Source organism: Eurosta solidaginis, chromosome 1 (assembly GCF_040869045.1).
Source record: "Eurosta solidaginis isolate ZX-2024a chromosome 1, ASM4086904v1, whole genome shotgun sequence".
NCBI classification, from domain to species: Eukaryota; Metazoa; Arthropoda; class Insecta; order Diptera; family Tephritidae; genus Eurosta; species Eurosta solidaginis.
In genome coordinates, this window is record NC_090319.1 from 182,650,610 (window position 1) to 182,664,520 (window position 13,911).

Sequence of the window (13,911 nt, forward strand, 5' to 3'; positions counted from 1 at the left end):
TTATTTCAGTTTATCTAATTTTTACACTAGCAACACAATTGAGACATTATCTCTCTTTATTAATTTGTGTGTTATGTAGATTTGTTTTTGTAAAGTTCGTTGCTGATAAGAAGTTTTTGGTAAACTTGGGCCTAGTTTTACATATTTATGATTGTTTGGTTAATGGTTTGTTCGATTTATACTTAATAAGCAACAATTCATGAGCTTAACCCCTGCTTATAATAAATGAATATTCAACAGTTATGTTTGTTTAAGGTAGTGATGGCTCGATATTTCGCTATTGGTGATTGCATCGCCGCTATTGACAAATCGCTAATAGCTATAGCTATTGCAATCCAAATATATCAGTGATTGGCTATTTTCCTTCATTCGATTCTTTTGAATGACAATCACCTCTGGCAGAATATCGCCAATAGCGATTATAGCGATTGGCGATTTTCCTTCAGCATGGAATTCTAATACTAATAGCAGCGATGCAATCATCGATAGGGAGATATCGTTCATCATTGCTCATCTGTGTGCTTTACTTTCCGAAACAGCGAACGGAACAAAGCAAACTTGTGCAACAACTAGAACGAAGACATTGTGAAGTCGGCTAGAAAAGCAGCCACGTGGTTTGGGTAATTTTTACAGACAAGCGAAAGATCGAACTCAAAAATAATCAACGCAAAGATCAAAGAGACCGCAAGGCACAACTCATTCAAAAGCAATTATCGAAGTGCAGAGGTATATAGAAGAAACTGTAATTGCACGAAAAGTTGATCCTTTTTTATGGTGGCAGAAAAACAATTACAAGTATCCCAATCTATCTGCTATAGCTCGCGAAAAGTTGGGGTGTTTAGGAACATCGGTTCCCTGTGAAAGACTTTTTTCTCAAGCCGGCCTTATTTTAAGCGAGAGAAGAATGCGCTTAGATGATGAAAAGGCTAAAATCCTTATCTTTTTAAACGCCAATCATAAAATATAAAATTCGTTATATTTTGATTTTATATTTAAGTATTTATAATAAAATAATTAATATTTGTCAAAATATTAAACAAGCAATATAAGTTTAAACTTTAATTTCATGAAATGTATAAAAGAAATGGAATGACTGAATTTTTTTGTTTTTAATTACACTATGTGACGCCAAATAGACATGGGTCTTTAGACTTGGCCTAAGATTGATTGCCTGTGTTATTCATAAGTTCATACTTCTAGGCAGTAGCCGTTAACAGTTTTATAAAATTTGTGTTTTTGATGGTAAAATAAAAGAATTATAGAAACATATATCACTCGTCTTATTGTAAACAGATTAACTCAAAATTTAAGGTTTTTGGGAGAATGCAATTCAAGATTTGTCATATGGTCATATGAATTCTCCGGCTAATTTCTAGGGCACTGCAGTGGGTGGCTAATTTTCTGCTAAAGAATATTTTTATAATAGTTTGAAGAATTTGCTATATTTTTCCTCTGTATTTTTAATTAAAAATTGATTCACTTTACTGTACAAATTTATGCAGCCAAATACAACTTTCAAAATAAATTCATACGGAGTATTTCTGAATACATCGGTGTAGTATAATATAGTAAATAAATCATGTTTTTATGGTGTTACATATACAGATTTATTTCGGGTTGATTCATCTTACATTTAAAAATCAAAGCATTTTCAATTAACAAAATTATAAAACAAAGATGCATATACATTTATTTCAGCTAGTTTCATCTCATTGAGTGTAATACGAGTCTGAACATATTGTCGTCAGCCAGTTAATAATATATATCATAAAATCTCAGAAAATTAGAATTTCACATTACATTAGTTTACAATTAAAGGTACATACTTTTTTCTTTTTATTCCAATTTTGGTTCATATATTCTAATAAAATTTAATTTAGTATAAATTAATGTATAACATTCAATCTACTCTGGTAAAAAGAGTTAAACATTAATTTTTTTTATACAAGTATACAAATAATTGCAGATTCGCTTATTAAAGATAAATTAAAGCGATCGCCATAGCTGTAAAAAATAGCCATAGCTGTAAAAAATAGCCATACCTATATTCACTGATAGCTCAAAATCGCTCTTCTGTATGGAATCGCTTGTTGAAATAAATCGATCGCTATAGCTATAAAAAATAGCCGATATTCAAAAATAGCCATATCTATTTTCGCTGATAGCTCAAAATCGCCATATCGTCCATCACTAGTTTAAGGTAAACTGAAAAGAAAGAAACATTTACTGGCATATTGCGATGGTAATTTTTCGATAACCGCCACGTAATCATCAGCAGGCAATTTCGTAATGTTATCAAACGTTTCACCAAGTTTCGAACCGCGAATCACACGGTGAAACTGAAGTCGCCTTAACACTAGGCTATCCTGCTTGTATTTGTTTTCTTGATTGTTTCAGTTACACAACACAACTGAGACATTCTGTCTCTATATTAATTTGTGTGACAAGTAGATTTGTTTTTGTAAAGTTCCTTTGTTCGTTGCGAATAAGAAGCTTTTTTGTAAACTCGTGCTCAGTTTTACATATTTATGTTTGTTTGTATAATGGTGTTTGATTTATACTTAATATTTAAGAGTTCATGAGCTTAACACCGACTTATAATAATTGAATATTCAATTACTATGTTTATTTAAGACTGATTTTAACTACTACTACTATTTTAACTGAAAATAAAGAAACATTTACTGGCATATTGCGAGGGTACCATTTCGAAAACAGCCACTTAATCACCATCGGCAATTTCGTAATGTTATCACGAATCACATGTTGAAAATGCAATTGCCTTAGCCACTAGGCTATCCTGCATGTATTTGTTTTCTTGCTTATTTCAGTTTATCTCATTTTTACTCTAACAACACAATTGAGAAATATTGTTTCTATATTAATTTGTGTGTAATGTAGATTTGTTTTTGTAAAGTTCTTTTGTTCGTTGGGAATAAGAAGCTTTTTTTTAACTCGGGCTCCGTTTATATATTTATGTTTGTTTGTTTAATGGTGTGTTCAAGGCATAGCTAATATTTAAGAAATCATGAGGGTAACACTGCTTATAATAATTGAAAATTCAATTATTATGTTTGTTTAAGAAAAACTGGAAAGAAATGCAATTGCCTTAACCACTAGGCTATCCTGCTTGTATTTGTTTTCTTGCTTATTTCAGTTTATCTCATTTTTACACTAACAACACAATTCAGACATTTTGTCTCGATATTATTTTGTGCGTTACGTAGATTTGTTTTTGTAAAGTTCTTTTGTTGGTTGTGAATAAGAATCTTTTTTGTACACTCGAGCTCAGTTTTACATATTTATGTTTGTTTCTTTAATGGTGTGTTCGATTTATACTTAATATTAAAAATTGATGAGGTTAACACTGGCTTATAATAACTTAATATTCAATTTTTATGTGTTAAGATAAACTGAAAAGAAAGAAACATTTACTGGCATATTGCGATAGCACCATTTCGAAAACAGCCACGTCATCGTCATAAGGCAATTTCGTAATGTTATCAAGGGTTTCACCGATATTTGAACCGCGAATCACACAGTGAAACTGCAGCTGCCTTAACCACTAGGCTATCCAGCTTGTATTTTTTTCTTGCGTATGTATTTCATTTAATCTCATTTGTACACTAACAACACAATTGAGACATTCTGTCCCTATATTAATTTGTGTGTAATGTAGATTTATTTTTGTAAAGTTTCTTTATTCGTTGCGAATAAGAAGCATTTTTGTAAACTCGGGCTCAGTTTTACATATTTGAATAATTCACTAGCCTTTGAGTAACCGCCGCTTTGGGGCTTGCTGCGTGATGATGCGCACTAGGAGGGATTCCTCAAACACGAGGATGTTGTGCCCAAATCAATAAGACTACTATTCCAAGACGATTATCATTTCCTTCTCCACAATGTGAGGACTCACCAACACATATACTGCAAATTAAGTTACCTGGTACCGTTGGTGACCTCTTATATATAAGAGGGTTTTCTTGGATTATGTTCTGGTTTATTCTTTATTCCCCGATGGGTACAATAATGGAGTTATACGATATGAAATACAAGTACATATGCGCGATTATCGCAAAGTTTATGTAACAAGATTCACTTTAGTTGGCGAAAATTCTTGTCTAAATTTGCAATGTATGAGGTAAGGGTGCACCAGGGAAATGGAGAGGGGCTGAGCACTTCACTTTAGTTAATAAAAAACGCGACAACTTTCGGTTTTTAATGTATATCACTATAAACTTTATTATTTATTGTTTAAGCATTTATTTTAACAATTTACACTTTCGCGAATTTAGTTTATTTAATTTAAAGTCGTGAATATAGTTAGGCGGATGGCGAATATCTAACTTAAAAACGGTCCAGTGCATTCCACTGGACCGCTTAACTTAAAGAGAGAGGAAACGGTAAGCATAAAATACAATGTTTGAGGTTTTTACGTCCTCAACCATTTCACTTCAGAAACAGAACTGAACTTTAATAATTTAATAATTAGTATTTTTAGCTAAAGTTTTGTTTTTGATTTATACTTAATATTAACAACTGATGAGCTTAACACTGGCTTATAATAACTGAATATTCAATTATTATGTTTTTAAGATAAACTGAAAAGAAAGAAACATTTACTGGCATATTGCGATGGCACCATTTCGAAAACAGCCACGTCATCGTCATAAGGCAACTTCGTAATATTATCAAGGGTTTCACCGATATTTGAACCGCGAATCACACAGTGAAACTGCAGCTGCCTTAACCACTAGGCTATCTTGCTTGTGTTTTTTTCTTGCGTATGTATTTCAGTTAATCTCATTTGTACACTAACAACACAATTGTGGCATTCTGTCCCTATATTAATTTGTGTGTAATGTACATTTTTTTGTAAAGTTCCTTTATTCGTTGCGAATAGGAAGCATTTTTGTAAATTCGGGCTCAGTTTTACATATTTGAATAATTCACTAGCCTTTGAGTAACCGCCGCTTTGGGGCTTGCTGCGTGATGATGCGCACTAGGAGGGAGTCCTCAAACACGAGAATGTTGTGCCCAAATCAATAAAACTACTATTCCAGGACGATTATCGTTTCCTTTTCCACAATGTGAGAGACTCACCAACACATATACTGTAAAATAAGTTACCTGGTACCGTTGGTGACCTCTTTTATATAACTGGGTTTTCTTGGATTATTTTCTGGTTTATTCTTTATTCCCCGATGGGTGACTTTCAATAATTCCGGTTGAATACAATAATGGAGTTATACGATATGAAATACAAGTACATATGAAGTTTATGTAACAAGATGCACTTTAGTTGGCGAAAATTCTTGTATAAATTTGCAATGTATGACGTAAGGCTGCACCAGGGAAATGGTAGAGGGCTGAGCACTTCACATTAATTAATAAAAAACGCGTCAACTTTCGGTTTTAAACGTATATCACTATAAACTTTATTATTTATTGTTTAAGCATTTATTTTAACAATTAAAGCTTTCGCGAATTTAGTTTATTTAATTTAAAGGCGTGAATTTAGTTAGGCGGATGGCGAATAACTAACTTAAACACGGTCCAGTGCATTCCATTGCTTAACTTAAAGAGAGAGGAAACGGTAAGTATAAAATACAATGTTTGAGGTTTTTACGTCTTCAACCATTTCACTTCAGAAACGAACTGAACTTTAATAATTTAATAATTAGTATTTGTAGCTAAAGTTTTGTTGATGAGAACAACAACAACTTGTTTTCACCAATTACTGCAGACGCTAACATCAGCACTTAACATTTTGCCGGATGCGCGTGCAGTTGGTTGCTTGGTCAATTGATTTAGCTGTTGCGCTAATTCTTTTGATTTGACTGTGTGAAGTTATTGGGGCGATTGCCAAAAAGTATGTAAGTATGGAAATATGTAATTCGCTACGCTGTAGCGGAAACAAAAAGTAAACAAGCTATTGTGGCTCTTGCCAAAATTATGTAAGTATGTAATTCACTACACTGTAGTGCAGACAAAAAGGTAAGTAATTTATTATGTGTTAGCTGCTCCCCCCTTAAAATCAAGCGTCCTCGATCGACGTGTAATAACGTAATATTTGGGTGCGTCTTCGATTTCTGTCTCTATAGTGTTTCGGCTGGGTTCTTTGTCTTTATTTATTTTAACTTTTCGAAAAAATCTTAATTTTAACACAGTGCTTATAAAAATTAATATAATAATTCCTATAGATATTACATTAATGGAAATATATACTTTATTACGGTTTTCCAGTGTCCTAGTTCGTTAGTTTGAAATTCTTTAATTAAGCCTTGTGACAATATTTCTTCAATTTTTTTCTCTTTTGCCATAGGCTGTAAAATGGCAGGCAAGGGTTTTTCCCCTGTTATTTCTTTTGAAAAATAAACTTTATTACCTACTTCTATAGTTGTATTAACATGTTTTATTAGGTAAGTTCCATTTACTTTAATACTTTCGTTTTCAAATTTAACGAAACCTTGGTATTCATTTAAAAATATTATATCATTTGAAATTTCTTCAATTGTTTTTATGTGCTGATTATTTACTTTCGTGCAATTATCTACCTTACTTTTCAGCAGATGTGCTATGCAAGTGCCGTTCGTAATGTCTTGTAAAGAATCCTTTGAACATATTGATAAATTATTATATGTTTTACAATTTTTTATTTTTCAATATATTTCTTTCGTACATATTAGTATGTAGATTCGTATTTGAGTTTATTTATAAATTTTCTTTTCTTTATTGGTAATGATGTACAATCTTCTTTTCTTGTTGTAGGCAGGTTTATTATGTAGATTAAGCTTTCTTTATTAGAGGCAATTTTTATATCGGCGAATTCTAGTGCTTCGTCAATATTTATGAAGGGAATGTTTTCATCTTCTAAATATTTTCTTGTTATTTCCATCTCTCTATCGGATAGAATATATGAATTTATAATGTTCGATTTTGCCCAATGAATGACATAAGCAATGTTTATTAATTCTTCCTTTATTGTTCATATTTAAACTTTGTCTCGCGTAACAGTTCATTATCAATTTCTTTTTCTTTCTCTTGAACTTGTTTAGATATTTTATTTGAGGTCTCTGTTACTTCATTGATTTTTTCATTAGTTAATTTATTTATTATTACTTGCCTATTATTGTTTTCTAAGGCGTTATTAATTTTTTCAACTAAAATGTTAAAGTCGCTATGGTCTGGATTTTCTGCAATCCATTTCCATGCGGAGCCTATAAAATCGAATGATCTTTTTCTAAGTGTTTTGCTTATCCTAACTCTATCTAAATAATTTTTTGATTGATTGATGAGGGATGAAAGGGTGGGTTTTAAGGGATGATTTCGAAGTTGTTCCCCTCTAAATATCTTATAGTTGTGTCCTGAGCTTTCGTCAGAACGAGTTGCTATTGTTACTGAATTGAGCTCTGGAGGTCTGGAAAGGTTATCGGCAACGATATTTGTTTTACCTGGTTTATATTTAAGTTCGTGATCGTATTCTTCTAAGATTGCCTTCCATCTTTTTAATTTGGAATTGTCGTTTTTATTGCTGAGGGCGTACGTTAAGGGTTGGTGATCTGTAAATATGATGGTGGCGAGCATCTCCTTTTCGTTCGTCGCATAGTGTTCTTCTGTTTTTGTTAGGGTCCTCGAAATGAAGGTGATGGGTTTCCTTCCTGTTCCAAAACTGCGCCGATAGCATGTTTTGAAGCGTCTGTGCTCAAATGAAATTTTTTCTGGTAATTGGGGTAAGTTAATATCACTTCTTTTGATATCAATGAGTTTTTGACTTGGTTAAAAGCTTCGACGGTGTCGGCGTGTAATTGAATTGGCCTATTTTTTGATTGATATTTTGAAATTCTTCCTGTTTCCCCTCTTAGGAGACTAGTGAGGGGTTTGGTTATCTTGGCATAGTCTTTTATGAATCTTCTGTAATAACTAGAGAGACCAAGAAATGATTTCAAATCTCTGAGTGTTTTGGGTATGGAAAGTCGACTATGGCTTGAACTTTAGTGGGATTTGTGGTGATACCTTCGGTTGAGACTAGAAATCCCAAAATTTCGATTTCCTTTTTTAAAAATTTACACTTGTCTATTTGTACCTTCATGTTGGCTTCTTTTATTGTTTCGAAAATCGTATCTATGTGCAGGGAGTGTTCCTTTTCGTTTTTGCTAAATATAATTATGTCGTCTATGTATACGTAGCATATTCGTCCTAAGTGTTTTCTTAGTATGTCGTCTAATGTCCGTTGGAAGATGGATGGGGCGTCTTCAGTCCGAATGGCAGTCTTGTGAACTCATATTTCCCATTTTTCCCAGAAAAAGCTGTTTTTTCCACGTGAGATTCCTTGAGAGGAATTTAGTGGAGACCGCTTTTTAGGTTTATCACAGAGAAAATGTTGTTCTTTCCTAGTTGGGAAAATACTTCATTAATTTCCGGTATCGGTTACCGATCTGCGATTGTGACTGTGTTCAGTTTTCGGTAGTCGATTACCAATCTGAACTTTTTTTCGCCTGAGGCGTCATTTCTCTTTGGTACAACCCAAACCGGTGAGTTGTACGGATACCTTGATTTTCGTATGATTCCGTCCTCTAGTAATTTATTAATTTGGGTTTCTTTTTCCTACTTAAGGCTTATGGGGTACGGATAGGATTTAGAGTAAAGGGGTGTGTCTGAGATTGTCCGAATTTCCGCTATTACTTTCGTTGTGTAAGTCAGTTTTTCGTTCTGCGAAAAGATTGCTATGTCTTTGCACCAAGTGTCCTATCTCTTTTTTAGCTGTTGTTGTCATGTGCTCGTCTCGAATTTGTATTGTATTTACGTTCTGCATCTTATTCTGCCTGAGATAAATTCTTCTTGTATTTGCTATAAGCATGAAATTTTCTTTGGTGTGTATGACTGCCGAAAGTTCTTTTAGGCTGTCGTTTCCTAATATGGCATGGAATGTTTTTGGTGTGGGTAGCAGGAAAATTTTAAGTCTGCAATCTCCTAAATTAAAATGGTTTAGAAAGGTGTGGTGGGTAATTTTTATTTTTTCTCCGACTGAGTTAGCGAAGAAAGGGTTTTGTTTTTCTTTGATTTTTTTACTAAATTGCATTGTATATAATTTTTGTTGGCTCCTGTATCTACTAGAATGTTTAATATGTCGCCGCTCTTCGTCTTACATTTGAATTACGGTAACGAAGAGCTGTTTAGACTAAAAAATGTACGTCCATCAGGTCGTGGGCCTCTTCCATATTGCAGTCTGTCGGCTGGCTATTATTATATTCGTCATAGTATTGGTCCTCGTAGTATTGGTCGTTTGTGGTTTCGTCGGAATTTGTATGAAAGTTCCTTTGAACTTTCGCGGGGGGGGGGGGGGTGGTTTATCATTGGTGCGTTTGGTGGGCGTTTACCTGGTTCGTGTGGTTTGGGACGGTTTGTGAAGTTTACTGCTTTCGTCCTAATACTTTCTTCTATGTCCATCTGTTGAGGTGGTTTAGGTGGTCTTGTAGGGGGGTGGTTTTGTTGTTGGTTATAGGGGTTTTGTGATTGGTAGTAGGGGTTTTGTGGTTGGTATCTATTGTATGGGTTTGTTTGGTTTGAGTTTTGTTGGAGAATATAGGGATTAGGATTTTGTTGTCTATAGTTTTGATGAGGGTGAGGTATATGAGCTAATTCGGGGTAGAATCTTGATTGTGAGCTTGTAGGTTGCACATATCTTGGAAAGGGGAGCTGTTGTCTAGGAATAGAAGAATTAAAGGTTTGATTTCTGAGGGTTGGGTGTGGGTTTTGCATTTGATTGTTTGCATGCTGCACTCTAAAGCTTTGGTTTTCTAGTTTGAGGCAAAGGTGTAGGGCCTCTGGAAGGCTCTTCGGCTCTTTTATGCCTAGGAATGTGGGAAGATCTCAAGAAAGTCTGCTGACGAAGGTGTCGAGGGCTCTAGCGCGGTAGTTATCCGTTAATAGATGGACTGCCTTTTCTCCTAATTCCATACATCCTATTTTATTAAGGATCAGGGATAAATGACTATAAACTTTTTGATAAAATTCGTTAATCGTCATTCCTCCTTGAATGAGACACGTCACCTGGTATTCCAGAGTGCCTATATCGCGTTTGTCAGCGTAATGTGTAGTTAAACAACGGGAGATTGCTATCCAATCCAAAGGGGTGTTGTACGATTCAAGCCTAAATCCGCTTTTCCTATAATTTTATTTCGGATCACATTTAGGACACCGAAGTATCTATGGGTGCCTTTTGAGGGTTCGTATATCCTCAAAATATGTTCAACACTCTTCTTCCATGAACTAAATTCGGAGGCATTTCCTGAAAATTCTCGTAGTGAACGAACTACGTCAGGAATTTTGTCCATTTCATTCATATTGTTCCTATATTGTTCCTCTATTGTTGTGTCTGTTATTATAGGGGGGCTGTTATTATTAAGGATATTTTGTATAAGATGAGGTCCATTGGATTCTATGGTTTCACTAATCATTCTCCTAATAAGAGTAGCTAAATCTGGGGAAATTTGGCGGTTTGAGGTTGGAGGTGCTGCGGCTGCAGGGGCTGTTGGGGGTGCAGTTAGTACTGGTGGCCTAAGAAGATTGTTCGGGTTAGCCATTTTTTCCTTTTATTTTATATTTACTTTTATTGGAAAATCTAGCTAAGGTACCTAATTTTTAATCTACTCTATTGTTATTTCTAACTTTTGTATACGAAATTTTAATAAATTGGATTCAAAAAAAAATTTTGTTTTATCTAGTTGGAAAGGTTGTTTTTATTTTCTTATCTTAGATTCGAAAGGAAAACTTTGGATAACCTTCTAAATTTACTTTTTTTTTATTTCACTTATATTAACTTACATTAGTATGAGCTGCATTCTGGCAAGTGTGCTTATTCCTTTTTCCTGTTCTGGTACTCTGGAGCACTGGCTTACTTTTCTTGCTGCTAGTAGATATCTCGCCTGGATAGTGTCGTGTTGCCGTCGGGACGTCAGGGAAGTTTCTACGTTCCCATTCATACCACTTTATGTAATATCTTATTACTCTGTCACTTTCAGGAGTAGAGAAATTTTTTTTTATTTTTCTTTGCCGCGTCACTTTTTTAGAAGTAGAAAAAGTTTTTTTTTCCTTTGAATTTTTCTTTAAAAGTTTACTGTGGCACGGTTTTCCTTTTTGGGCTCACCCCTTTTTTTTGCACTTTAAGAGGCATTTTTTTTGGATTACCCTTTTTTTCATTGCACTTTTAATTTCTTCAGTCTTCTATTATCTTGGTGACACCGACTCTACGTCACACCGTCAAGCTTTTTAGCTCGGGCGCCAAATACAATGTTTGAGGTTTTTACGTCCTTAACCTTTTCACTTCAGAAAAAGAACTGAACTTTAATAATTTAATAATTAGTGTTTGTAGCTAAAGTTTTGTTGATGAGAACAACAACAACTTGTTTACACCAATTACTGCAGACGCTAACATCAGCACTTAACATTTTTCCGGATGCGCGTGCAGTTGGTTGCTTGGTCAATTGATTTAGCTGTTGCGCTAAATCTTTGAATTAGTGCAACTTCGAATGAAAAACAGGAAATGTAAAATAATATTGGTTAGCAATAAAGAAATTACCTGTGGGAAGGTCGTCTTTGATAACGCGAATATTTTGTTTATATCTTTTATGCAATGTTTGTAGGTACTCGCTCTTCCAACGTGAGCTAAACTGGTGATGCAGAACCTTTAATCTTTTCCATTTTGTAGTAGGGGATACGGTTTCGGCATTCGGTTGTGGTAAGGAGGTTGAGGGGGCTCCTCGAAGAAAATACCGAGGAGTTAGGGCTGATAAGTCACTTGGATCCTGTGACATGGGAGAGAGAGGGCGAGAATTAAGCACTGCTTCGATTCGAATGAGGAGTGTGGTGATTTTCTCAAATTTAAACCTTTGATATCCAGCTACTTTTGTGGAATGGGTTTTGAAGCTTTTTACTGCGGCTTCCCATAGGCCGCCCATGTATGGGGCATACGGCATTATGACTTGCCAAGAGAGGCCCTGTACCGCATACCTTTGTGCAACATCCACAGCTGCTTCTTTGATGAATAACGCAATCTCCTTCTGGATCGCTCGTTGAGCACCAACAAATGTTTTTCCGTTGTCAGACATTATTTTGTGAGGTAATCCGCGTCGCCCTACGAAGCGAGCGAAGGCTGCTCTGAAGGCTTCAGTTGTCAAATTTGTGCATGATTCGAGATGGACTGCTTTAGTAGAGAAGCAGACAAATACGCAAACGTACGCTTTGGTGTGAGAAGCTCGTCGTAAGGGGGACGTTTTCACCATAAATGGACCAGCGAAGTCAACTCCTGTTTCGTGAAATGGCACCGAGTAAGTGGCCCGTTCGGGGGTAGAGGGCCATTATTCGTGAACGCTTTTGTTGTTTATATATCGTGCACGTCTTGCATTGGAATATGCATTTCTTTACTTTCTGCTTGATGCGGAGAATATATTATTCCGCTCGTATCATGCGAATAATCAGTTGCACCTCAGCATGAAGCAAGCTTTGTGGAGAAAGTCTAATAGCAGTGAGCAGAACTTGGAGTTGTCTGGGATAATTATCGGGTACTGTTCATTCTCGCTGAGGTCGGCATTAGCTAAACGACGATTTGGCCGGGATGTATTCGGCTTAGAGAGCCATTGGGGTCCATTCCACCATACGAGCAGTCAACTAAATCTTGCGGCTTGCATCCTCGGGTTCCTAGGTCTGCGGAATTATCACCACTGTGTACGCGGCGCCAAGTGGCATTGCTGACGTTTTGAAGAATCTTGGTGATTCTGTTTGCCACATAGGCTTTCCATGTACATATGTGGGGGTTCTTCTAGCCAGGCCAACACGATAGAAGAATCTGACCAGAGTGTCAGCTCTTGGGGTGGCAGCTTCAAGTTGTGGCAGAGTTCAAGTTGTGGCAAGCTAACTGTTTGCAGGGCTGCGTCTTTGGTTTTTGCCAGAAATAGGTGGGTTGAGACAGAGTTCTCATCGTGCTGCACTCTAATGTAGACACATGCGGCAAATAATTTTTCGGAGGCATTAGAGAAACCGTGAATTTTTATACATTTATCGGGGGAGAATTGCACCCATCGGGGAATAGTTATATTACTTATGGCTGGGAGACTTTCACGGAATATGTTCCACTTGCAAAATGATTCGGATTTGATTTCTTCATCCCAGCCTGTTCCCCCTAACCAGAGATGTTGGAGCAGGATTTTTGCTAAAATCATTATTGGCGATAGCCATCCTGCCGGGTCAAAAAATTTCGCTACAGCTGAGAGTATTTGTCGTTTTGTATTTGACTTAGAATCGGGAATTGGGTCGTATGAGTACGAAAACGAGTCAGTTAATGTGCTCCATCTTATTCCCAGAGTTTTAGTGGAACTCGAGTCGTGGAATTTGAGGAATTGCGCAACTAAGACATCAGAGTTTGGGATTGATTCGAGAATTTCTGTTCTGTTTGCAGTAATTTTTTTCAATGGAAAGCCCGCCGATTTTAGAGCTTCGATAGTTTGAGTGTGGACTGTATGTCATGTCCGCCAGAGAGGACATCATCTACATAGGTTTCTCGTAGTATGTTTTTGGCGAGTGGTTATATTCCTGCGCAATCCTGGGCGAGTTGGTGGAGTCTGCGGATTGCGAGATATGGAGCGCAGTTAACACCGAAAGTGACGGTTTTTAATTTAAAACCTTCTATCGGCTTGTGTGGGGCTTTTCTAAAAATAATTCTTTGAAAGTCTTGGTCTTCTTGCTTGACCAATATTTGGCGGTACATTTTCTCTATGTCGCCATTGAAAACGAACTTGTAGAGGCGCCAATTGAGAATTATTGACGTCAAGTCGTTTTGGAGAATTGGGCCTTTATATAGTACATCATTCAGAGAGTTTCCTGAATGTGATGTCTTAGAGCCATTGAATACGA

General features: G+C 35.8%; 1 long non-coding RNA gene across 1 annotated transcript; it reads left to right on the forward strand.

The window, feature by feature from the left end:
• The first annotated feature begins 272 nt into the window (after positions 1-272).
• Positions 273-1,098, forward strand: LOC137240133 (uncharacterized). The gene is made up of 2 exons (XR_010949608.1): positions 273-726; positions 819-1,098. It is a non-coding gene; the product is annotated as an uncharacterized lncRNA (long non-coding RNA).
• Positions 1,099-13,911: the final 12,813 nt, after the last annotated feature.